Source organism: Ixodes scapularis, unplaced genomic scaffold, assembly GCF_016920785.2.
Source record: "Ixodes scapularis isolate PalLabHiFi unplaced genomic scaffold, ASM1692078v2 PGA_scaffold1__304_contigs__length_218370807, whole genome shotgun sequence".
NCBI classification, from domain to species: Eukaryota; Metazoa; Arthropoda; class Arachnida; order Ixodida; family Ixodidae; genus Ixodes; species Ixodes scapularis.
In genome coordinates, this window is record NW_024609846.1 from 189,455,530 (window position 1) to 189,467,556 (window position 12,027).

Sequence of the window (12,027 nt, forward strand, 5' to 3'; positions counted from 1 at the left end):
AATGTTAGCCGGACGTACGGCAATTAAAACAAACTTAATAAATATAAGCAGTTCACAACAGTAAAAGCTATAAAAAACAAAAAGTTGAGGCCTGAGCCTTTACTACGTCTTCCTAACAGCGCGAAACCGGATATAATTGCAGGTGGTGAGAAGTAATATATTTCATCAGTCTTAAAAAAGTCTGGTGTAAAACAGTGTAAAGAAGAGGGGCTCAGAAGAGGTCTTTTGAAGACGAAGTGAATTTCGTTCTGTTACTACGCTTTGGGAATGTACCAGGTAAAAATGTGCGTTCATGTTTTAAAAGATGCTCGTGCTGAAAACTTAGCAGAGATGTCAAGCATATTAAGAAGTTTTCAGATTTTTGCTCATTTCTTTCTAACTTCTAAAGAGTCATTGAAAACGAAGGAACGCTCTTCGCCAAATATTCCGTATTTGATACTACACCAGTTAAGAAAAAAAGGGTGGACCATGAATTGCTGGACGACAGCACGGATCTTCATTATGTCAGCTCTAATCTGCTTCACGACTGCTGAAAACAAAGGTATTCCATAATAATTTGCAAGCACACCATTTAATTTTGTAACCGGTGAAGTTATTTCACAATCCATCAGGAGTTCAACCACGAAGTTTTGCAAAAAATGCGAATATAATTGTTACTTCCTTTAACCCAATTATATATCTAGTTGAATAAATCGCAAATATCAATATATTACATCTCTCTGGATGTTCCAAATATTTGTTTTTGTAGAAAGAAACAAGGCTTTTGTGTAAACTAGAAACCCGGCTCATTAAGAAAATCCATAGCACAAATCAGTGTACCCTTTGCTTTTTTCCGAACAATCATGAACAATAATTTTGACTATGGCGTTAGTCTTTGAGCAATTTCTTTCGCAAAATGAAGCTCCGACCAAAGCGATTAGTCGAAAAACCATATTTAGTAAACGGCGGTAGACAGTTTGTATAGATAGATCTTGATGTGGTGTTCACGTGAAGGTTACACAGAAAAGAAACGAAGCGGGCATTGCAACTTTTATTATAGGACTGTATCAAGACCGACCTTCATTAGATCATCCGTAGCTCACTTACACCGGCATTTATTTTACTCGAAGAGCCACCACAATGTGCGAAATTGTAAATTTTGCTTAACGTCACAAATATTGCCATATATGTAATGTCAAGCAATAAAAAATATGTATGCATAATTAAATCTTCAAAACATGACGGTTCACGGCCTAACATCAATAAACATTATTTACTGTCAAGACTGAAAAATTAAACGTTACGTAGTAAAATAATTAATTTGAGCCTTGAAGCACGTTCCTCATTAACTTTTCGAATGACAGCATGCAACGATGAATCTACATGATGCTCGAAATTTGACCGTATATGTTGTATAGCATCTAAAATACTTAGCATTGCGCCACGGAGCCACAACGTCGATGAATGATACCAGCACGGGAATCGATAATTCGTAGGACCATGTGAAATGGCTAAAAGGGATTGGGAAGTGAATCCGTAGTTGAAAATTGGCCGGATGAATCCGTGGCTCATAAAATTGCGCGAGATTCGTCAGAAATGGGCGATCGCATCGTAGCTTTACGCTTGGGAGTCAATGCACATGACTTCTGACTCCAGGATGTAAAAAAATATAGTTTTGCCAAACTAAATGTTATATTTTGTAATAATGTACTTTTGTTAATTTCGCCAGTGTTCAAAATGACAGATTTGTGCTCATTCTCAAGACAAAAGACAAAAAAATTATGCAATTTTACCTTTCGGCTGGGATTGCTGTGTTTATTAGTGCGAGCAAATATAAAAAAAATGATCCCGGCTAAGATGTCTTAGACAAGCTGGCCTAAATCACGAATGTTGTTTATCTTCTTATTTCCACCTGCAAAAAAATTACGAAAACAACAAGAACGCATATTGTACATTCTGAACTTCCGTGGCGTATTAGTGCGACTGAAAGCTGGTACTTGGTGATTTGCAAACTCATCGGGTGTGCACGAAACATAAAATATAAGTTGTACATTTAGTCTTGAGTCATGTCAAGTTCGAAGCTAATGTCCTCTGATGGGTTCGTTGCCCCTTGCAATTATCTGAGTCTTGCGGAAGTGTACCCTATCCAGGTTCCACTACAGGAGGCAAAGAAAAGAACAATGCTATTCAGAGACTTCATGAACGTCTAAAAGTGGCAGCCGACGTTTCGACAAAAGACAGTTTCTTAATGACCCTGAAGTAGCTAAGTTTCTTACTGCAACTTCTGCTACAACTCTTAAAGCTCCATAGAATCAATCTATATTTTTTTCCTTTTTACTCTAGACCTTGCGTCTAAATAAAAACCAATTTCATTCATTCAGGTTTCGTTAAATATCTTCTACCTGATTTGACGAGTTCCGCGCTTTGCTTAAAAAACAATAAGAAAAAAGAGACTTAAGTCACTATAGCCATTGGGACTAGGGCTGCGCAAGTGATTGATTAACCTTGCAACTAATTTAATAATAGTTTATTCCAATTGCTTTTAAGTGGTTAAAGGGTTGAATTCCGAGTATATAGTTTCGTAAAGAAATAAAAAAAGGCCAGTTATTATTTTACGAGGCAGCATTGTTTTGTTCCAGGATAAACCGATTTAGCGTTTTCTATGATTGAAACTTAGAGTGAATATAAATTTCAAATATTAATTTTAAAATATTTATTGAAATCCAGCTCCCGCATCTTCCATGATTGGAGGATTATTGCGAAGAAGCCGATGTGTATCCGAGATTTCGATTGGATGGCAAAAGATACAATATAGTCGAAATTAATCTTTAATCCTACGCTTCGGCATGCCAGACGCCTCCGCCCCCCCTCCTTCCTCACCCCCCCCCCCCCCCCCCAATTGGCCTTTGCCGCCTGGGGGGCGAAGAGTTTCAAATAAGGTAAATGAGGTACGCCACTCATAACATAACAAGAAACAATGAAGCAAAATAGTTTTGCCACTTTTTAGATAATCTGCCTGGAGATGAATATTGCAATCAATGCCAAGCCCTAATTCGAACACGTCTACTTTTCCTTTCGCATTTTAAACATTTGTAACGATGGTACAGTTACTTTGGTGGTTTGCAATTTAATGTGATGCTTCTGCCGCCAAGGACACAAAGATCTGCAAAGCAAATCCGGAATAGAGGTAGTTTGGCTGGTTTTAAAGTTTATTTGTGTGACAACCACTTATGTTTATTATCTCTTTTTTCTTGCTCAATCGAAGTGTTTCGATTATAAGGATCACGACGAGGTTAGATTTATTCAGGTCCTTTGATGTCATGAGATCACGTGAAAAGCTACGCTTCATTTGAAAGCCAGATTCTCGCCCCGACAATCGCTCCCTACGCAAGCTCAATTGAGTCGTACTTACTCCAGCTTCTTAAGCTTCACTTTGCCTCCTAGTACTGCTAAGCGCAGATGTAGGGTTGCGGATCGCTCGGTGCGGGGTTTGATTTCCGCTACGCCGCTTGGTGAATCTCGGTAATTAGTAAGTATAAACAATTACAGATAAGCATGCTTCTACATGTCTTGTATGCTTGTAGGCGTCGCCTTCATGTTGACTGGGTGTAACGGCTTTTTCCTTACACTTGAGCGTAGTGCTTTTTGCATGACATCCAATCTGTAAACACGTTCCGTGTTAAAACTTTACATAAATAGCTCAAGAGCTTACTTTAGAGGCGAGAAATGCGCGGAGGTGTCGATGTTATACATGGCTATTTTTATAACTTATTTTTTGGTGTCATCAGGTCGGAAACTAGTGTTTCCACGTGGGCGCTATAAATAATTTATGCGTCAGAAGTAGTATCGAGAACACGCCAACCAAAGCTGAGGGGAGGGTAAAATTATACCAGAAATATTAATGTATTCTTTTCCTAGCGCATACCAAAGCAATCAACATAGAGGCATTGGTAACACACTAAACTTTGATATTGATTATCCACCAACATAAAAAAAAAATATTTATGAATTTACAAACCCTACTTTGCTTAGCCATAAGTGCGAAAGGAGAAACTGCAAGAGAGAATGAAATGCTTTGAGCGGACGTGCTGTGCTGGCACGCTCACGAACTGAAAAAAAGTCGTTCGTAACAACTTACTTGTGCTCGTAGCGTCAGTTTCGCTTACACTTGTGGTGAAACAGAGTGGGTGTTTTGTGGTTTCGCATGGCGATAAAACAAATTTTTCAGGAACATGTAACCATTATTAACTAACACATTTTTTCACCTTCCAATGGTACTGGCGAAATTGGCTAAAAAGCAAAACTGGTTGGCTTCCTTCTTTCAGGAGAGGACGATGTCTGCAAGACCGCTGACTGTATGAGACTGGGTACGAACGCATTTAATTAGTGAACGGATACTCTTATCAGATTTCAGAGATAATAATTGTATTTATTAATTCTGCAGGTTTAGAGCTTAGTGATGCTATTAACGCATCTGCAGATCCATGTGATGATTTCTATGACTACGTGTGCAAAAAATGGAAGAATAAGACCCAAATTCCGCCTTATTTACCTAGCTATGGACACCTGTGGTTGATACGGGATGAAGTGGCCAAGAAAATTAATGGTAATTAATGTTTTCAAGAAACATATATTTCGTGAGTGATCAAACTAAAAACGCAATTACGTCAACTTTATTCATAGAAAGTTCCACAGAGTTTTCACAATTAATGTCACAGATAAGGAATGCAGGACGCGGAGAAACCGGTAGTTATTCTCAGCATTAATGAACTTTCAAATGATAATATTAATCTTTAAATGTTTGGGACTTAGGCATGACTTTATTCACGTCATGTTACAAACCTTCTAAAAACAATTCTTCCTCTCATAATTATAGTTTTGTATTTGTTTTCATTAATTGTCCCAGACGGACGTATATTGTGCGGACGCGTTCATTCAACGAAATGGACTTTCGAATTAAAGAAAGATTCATTGGTGGATCCTGAAGCCGGGGTCACACCGCTCATACATCATACAGATGACGCTCTGCAAAGACTAGTCACCGCAATATCCGTGGTCGGAATGCAGCGTGCCAAGTTTTCTCCTTGAACTCATTGCCAGGCTGCATTCGAAGTAATTATAATGCGATTAAATGCAAAGGTGCAAGCGAGCTGGACAAGAATGACGAAAATAATCCATGGAGAAGGGGAACAAAAGGGACCTGTAATGGAGAGGTCCCGGGTTCAATACCCGGACCAGGCGGATATTTTCAGTCGCCCACCGGTCACCTGGCTCTTTTTGGAGGTTTGTGTTTGTCCTTTGTCCCTCTTGTTCCCCTTCTCCAGGAATTATTTTTGCATTCGAAGCACGGATCTTGTGGTGACTCGTGTTTGAATCTGTTCGCAGACTGTCTTTTTTATCATATATAAGCGGTGTAACCCGGCTTTAGGAAATGCGTTAGCGTGACCATTGGGAAACGCCTCACACGTACCGTTTTCAGAAGCGCTAGCGCGAACCCCATCATTTTTCTGTTTTGGCTTTCTCTTTTGCTTCCTCTATATTTTCTGCTTGTTTTTGACGTCGTTCCCGAATCTGTGTTAGCGTTTCCAGAAGGGGGCCGTTTGTGGCGCTTCCCTAGGGTCATGCTAATACTTTCCCTAAAGGCCCCGTCGCACTGAAGCAACAGCTGGACCAAGTCTATCCGGCAACACGACAAAATCGTGTTGTCGGCGACCCTGTCACAGAGTTGCAACAACAGTCGGGCAACATGTTGCTGCCGCCCGGCAACCGTGTTGGCAGATTTGTTGTCCGACTGCAATGTCGCACCGCGCTGACGGCGGGGACGACATGGGGAACCCTCCGCCATCTTGATGATTTACCTTCGTCCATGTGTGGCACAGAGTCACTGGAAATGTGACTCTACAGAGTGCTAGTGAGTTCGTAGGGCCGGAAATTACCACGGTACGACATCAGCCAGTGACTGTGATTAGAAAACTTGACACGGGGAGTATTTCTCGCCCTTTATTTTATCAAAATGTTTTTCATTCGCTGAAAAAGCAGACAGCCCTATCCGAGGAAAGTCAGGAAAGCTAATAAGCTTGACAACTTGTGCAAACAAGTCACCTCGCCTAAATCCCACCGAACAGTAAGCTGTACCAAACAACATCAAAACCGATTCGTTGAGTGCGCCGAGGAAGTGGTGTACTCATTTTCCCTTTCGTGCGGGAAAGTGTACATAGGAAAGACCGGGCGATGCCTAAATGATAGGCTCCGTGAAGACAAAAACAACAGCACAAGAACTAAGTCTGGCCATTTAGGCATACACTGCCGTGATTGCGGGTGCGACGTTCACCTGCCATCCTGTACAATTTTAGGTAGGAGTAGAAACAATTAACTAGATAAATTATCGAAGGTGAACATATCGCCAGGAATTATAAAAACTGTATTAGTACACCATCTTTACACCTGACAGAAAAAGAGAATAATAACTTAGGCGTCTGTACTCTGTTTCACACTTAACGTGCAACGCTGTCAATGTTACTGGCACGAGCGCGTGGCTTTATCTATGTTTTTGTTTGCGCGAGAACGCGTGCAAACGATCAACGAGATCAAGCCCCACGCTCGCGCTAGTAGCTTTGATAGCGTTGCACCCTAAGTATAAAACAGAGTATAGGAGATCGGCGCGCGTGAATCGGGAAATTCGGTAGTGCAAGAGGTAGAAGAAGAGAAAGTATATATAAAAACGAGTTGTTAGTCGGCGCGGTTTGTTTGAATTTTGCTTGATTTTTCGTGTGTAAGGAGTGAGTGTTATTTGCTATAGTGCGCTGTAGTGTGTGTAAAAATTGCAGGTGCCGTCGTGTTGCCTCAGTGTGACAGGGCCTTAAAAATTCACTAATGAAACTTCCTTAATTTTTTTTTCTGGCGAAGTGGGCTCTAGTGCCAAGAGCACCAAACCGGAAAAAAATTCCAGTGGGTGACGATGCACATTAGCATTGAGGAGACGATGCAGAGAACATTGCACATTACGCCCATGTCAGTTAAGCCCAAACCGCTAGGTCAATGAGGTACATTTACGACGGTGCGTTTTTATATCTGGTCCACCTTGATTTGTTATCGCGGACCATTCGAAGCTTACATTTGCCACAAAATAGCGTGAAAGTAACATTTTTTCTCTAGAAACTATACCTGCCAGGGTATATTTTGTTGATGGGTAAGACATATCTGTTTGCAGTGCGTCGGCTAAGACGAGCGATTTTAAATGAAAAGTTTTTGACTCTATTTAGGTGGATATTTTGCTAAATATAAAATTACAATTGCATTCTTACACCGTCTCGGCTGATTACGTTATATTGATCAAATTATTCCTTCATTATAAGCATCTCTTTTAAATAAGTCTTATTCTAAAGCGACACTAAGTTCTAAATGGGAACAAAGAATTCCTGAATCATTCGGGTGTTCTTTCTTCCCTGAAATACCTCTTTTATTTTATATTAGAAACTAAACTGCAGTTTGGAAAGCGTGGCTTTTATGCGGAAATAAATACTCAGTTAATAAGAGTCCAATAAACATGTATTTATATGTGTGCTATATATACTAAAATGATAAAGAAATTATTAATTATTTCTAAGTGCATAAATAAAGCAAACACATAACCTAGCTTTCTTTTTTTGCATTTAACAGAAACTTTACGTGACAAAAAAAATAAGGCAAGATAATCAAACTTTTGAGGACAAAATTGTCATGGCCTATGACTCGTGCATGAAGGGAGGTGAGTACTCTAAGATAAAATTTAAAGCAAAAGAAAGAGAAAATTATCGAGGAAGTAACCGCAACTTCATTTAACAGTAAATATACTTTTCGACATTCCTCCTACCTTTTTTTTAAAAATATTGACAGGATGATAGCTCGCGTAGCCTAGAAGCCGATGTCAGTGGCTTTGTGACGGGAAATTCCTGTTTGGACGATAGGGTCATGACGTCCCAGCAACATAACCTCGCGCAGGAATTTTAAACAACCCACAACGCTAACGTGAAACCGGATGTCACGTGCGGAACGAAAGTGATTAAAAATCATGACATGTAATGCGAATGAACGGTTGCCGCAAGTCTCAAATGATTTCACTTTATGTAGTAATTAATTCGCCTTAAACGAAAAATCTTAAAAATTTTAGGCGGCATTTGAACCCATGATTCTTCGTTTGCGAGCCGGACACGCTACAGACCAGTTCACGCAATGCACGCTTCCACGGCTTGGGTTCTAGTGGGAGTTTATATGTTTATATGTTTCGCTATCGCGTTCCACTCGTAACCAAATTTAAATTCAAAATACCTTTTAAGGAAATGACGAATGAAGGTTACACCAAAACCCCCATTCAGTTTCCCCCGTGCCTTAAGGTAGGGTGACGCAAGACTGCGTAAAACTTGCTGGTCGAATGGGAAGTATTAAAAACAAAATATGTCGTGTTTTTTCAGCTTTTCTTTTTTGTTTGAGCAAATTTTTTAGGATTCTATTCACACCATTATTATTTTTGTAACTCGTCGAGCACAAGCTCGCTTTCCCCGATTGCAACGTCTATCGTCATGTCTTGAGTGGTTCCAATAAAATTGCTTGAAAAAAAAAAAAAGAAAAAAATAGGTGAGTGTTAATTTTTTTTTAATTCAACAAGTTCTCAAAAAAACTATTGTTTCTTGCAACTCGGGTTGCCATATTTTGTTTCATATTTAGTATACAAAGCTACCAAAGCTACTGGCGAGAGCGCGTGGCTTTATGAATGGTTTTGTTTGCGTGAGAGCGCGTGCAAGTGATATGTGAGACCAAACCCCATGTTCGCGCCGGCGGCATATGAAAAATATTATAGTTCAGATGTCTCTGCTAATGTAATGAACCAATTCTGAGGCAAATCAGCGACGATGAATATTTCGTCGGAGCTTTTGTTTAAGTGTATAATGTGCACATATTGTGGTTCCGATCCCTTCTTTTGAATGGTAATACGGGTCTATTTTTATATTTGTGTCTTGCAGCGGTTGAATTACACGAGCTCAACAGTACATTAAAGACATTCGGCATAGAAAAATGGCCCATGATGCTTGATTCTTCTGAAACTATAAATTGGACTGACATCTATCGAAAAATACGTATTGAGGGAGACATGTCGTTTATTTTTAGTATCAATCTTAAACCTTACTTTCATAATACATCGCAGCGGGCCATTTCAGTAAGTAACTTTTTGAATATTGCGATTATATTTTAGATGTTTTCAAGCCTTAAACCGTCGAGAACGCTTCAAGCGTTCTTGACGGCGAATAGAGATTCACTTTAAATAGCTGGCGATGCCGACATCGACAAAGCGCGTCGGTCCCAAACCAGTAAAGAGCTTTCTACACAGATCCATGGTGTGGTGCCTGGCGCTCGACTTCAGCCAAACTTATCGGAGATTACATTTTGCAAAAGATGAACGTCAGGCTCCACTTAAGGGGCCTGTCACTTATCGTCTACCTTGAGAACGTCGTAATAAAATGTCCATATAACAAATAGTCTAGTTCATAAGGCCAGTATTGTGAAATCCTGTTAATGAGTACGTAGTTAAATGAATTTTCTAGTCGGCCTAGTTTGGTCTACTAAAATATTTCTCGGGAACTTACTTTATTTGAATAAGACAAACCAAGAGAATAACACAATATTTTGTGTTGTTATAGAAAAGTTTTCCAGTCTGAGAAGTTCACAAAACGTTGGTGTACGCAACCCAAACATCGAGCAATAAACTTGTCAGTTCATCTGTTTTTCGTGATTCAGTACATTATCAATCATAATGTGGACCTACTTCTTCAGTAAGCACTCATGCATTATAGTCTCTTTCAATAGAGAGTTTTAGTAGATCGTGTTTTGAGTCCACGCTATAGGCAGCGGGAGCTCGCGCTGCCACTTCTATGCACGTTCTGAAGCACGCGCCCGTAGCGTTAGCGGGCCTTTGAAAACTATCTACTAAAACCCCCTAATAGAAAGGCTGGCTCACACATTTGCAACGGTTGCATTCACGTTCAACCGAAACGACTAAAACACCATACCAACCTTGACTCATGACTACTTCGCGAAGCTACCCATTGCATCGCTTGCCACGCTGCCTACGGCGAGCTCTTTTCTTGGTGAATCTGTCGTTGCAGTCGTCGCGGTTGCGTGCGAACGCAACCGACGCAGCTGTGTGAACCAGCCTTTAGGTGAGTGGTCGAATACCTGGCTTGACCGCGAGCCCTTCCATACCACTCGGAGCACGCGTAGCCAAAGCCCGGCGGCAGGCAAGAAGCGCGTGCTGGAGGCGGAGCTTGTTCTGCACTTTATTTATTTATTTCTTCTGGAAACTAGTTTCGGCGGGTACGGCCGTGGGCAATGGTATTCTCGCCTGGGCATAAGCGCATTTGGTTCGCCGCCGAAATTGGCCGAACCTGGCCGAAATTAACGATGGACAGAATCAGACGCATAGGCGTGCGCAGGATTTGTCATTAGTGGGGGGCGAGGTTTCCCCAGAGCGCCCCCGCCGACCCGCCCCCCCCCCCCCCCCCCCCCTTTCTATCAACGCACTCCCACTGATGTCCTTACGGTCATATTGTAGTGCTGAGACGAGATATGGTTATGAAACGTTTATTTCAACAATATTGAATTGTAACAGATACAAAATATTATTAAGCAGTAGGTTTCACTTTCTCGTGAAACGTTCGCAAAGAAAGGCAGTCCCTGCGCAGCTGAGGCGTCAGTGACACAACGCGCGTACAAAGAATTTTTATTCTTTCTAAACCAAAGTAAGACACGACACATATGCCATCTTCACCAGCAAAGAACATTTAAAAATATTGCCTCAACGTGACTCTGCTAGTTAGGAAAATATAGTATACATACAGGGCAAACGCATGGGTGCACCTACACGGTGAATGCTGTTATATGGCATCTGCAACGTTCATGCGGAGGACGAAAAACGCCACCCAATACACAACGTAATAGCAAAGCTTAAAAGCACGAGAATATACCGCAGATTAAAAATACGAGAAAAAGAAAGTTACAATATTTAGTAATTATTGAAGATAAACGCTATAACATGCCATTTTTGTTTCTTCTGAGCATCCAAATGTACAGTTGATAATCTTAATTTTCGGCGCTTGATAGAAACATGTAATAGAGACAACAAGATAACACGCACGCGTTATGTGATGCTCAACAAACATTATACAAACTAATGGATATGTTATGTGGCGGTAAAAATATTTTATGACTAGATTACTAAAAATGTGTGGCACGTGGGAGATATAGTACTTTTCACCAATCGTGAAAAGTCTAAGGCAAAATTCTACGCGATTTTGTCGCGAACTGTTCGATGACTGACTGCGTCGCGGCGTCTTTTTATGGTTGTTTTTTTTCGTTGCGCGCACTAGAGGGGGGGAACTTTGGCGTCGGTGTTGGCCTCCTGCGCTGCCCAGAGGGTGCTGCGAAGGGGACTTGTTAGGACTTGTTTTGGCTAGTACAAATTTTAGCGTCTCAAACTGTCACGCATGCAGAAGCGTGCCTGCTCTGGTGCGGAGCTCGAGATCACATGAAAATACAAAGACAGAACAAAAATTCGAACGCCGTCAAAGCTAAGACGCTGAGAGCGTGAGCCAAGAGATGCCGTTTCACGCGTTCCAAAGTAGACATCAAAAAGAAAAAAAGAAAAAAAAGAAATTAAAGCGTTGCGACACAGGTGTTGCTACGTCACCACCCAGAGATAAGAGACACATGCCCTAGCGGTAATGTCATGAATTTGTCACTTTCGATTCTCTTGCAACGTTGAGTTTGGCCGATTTCTGGCGTCCAAAGGTGTTTTTTCGTTCTTTAGCACCACATAGAATTGAAAAAGCTCGACCAACGTGCCATAAGTAGTGCTATGCTCAATCAGGTGAGCTTGTACTACCCAAAAATGAGGGCGCTACAGTTTGTTCAAAGCTTCACCGCAGGAGGCCGGCGCAGTCGCGCCTCGAGTCGGGCCAACTTTGCGCCCCCCCCCCCCCCCCCCCTATATGATTAGAGGGGGCGGCCGCCCCCCCT

The 12,027-nt window shown here is 41.2% G+C and overlaps 1 pseudogene; it reads left to right on the forward strand.

The window, feature by feature from the left end:
• Positions 1–218: 218 nt before the first annotated feature.
• Positions 219–12,027, forward strand: part of LOC8037956 — a 40,896-nt pseudogene continuing 29,087 nt past the window's right edge.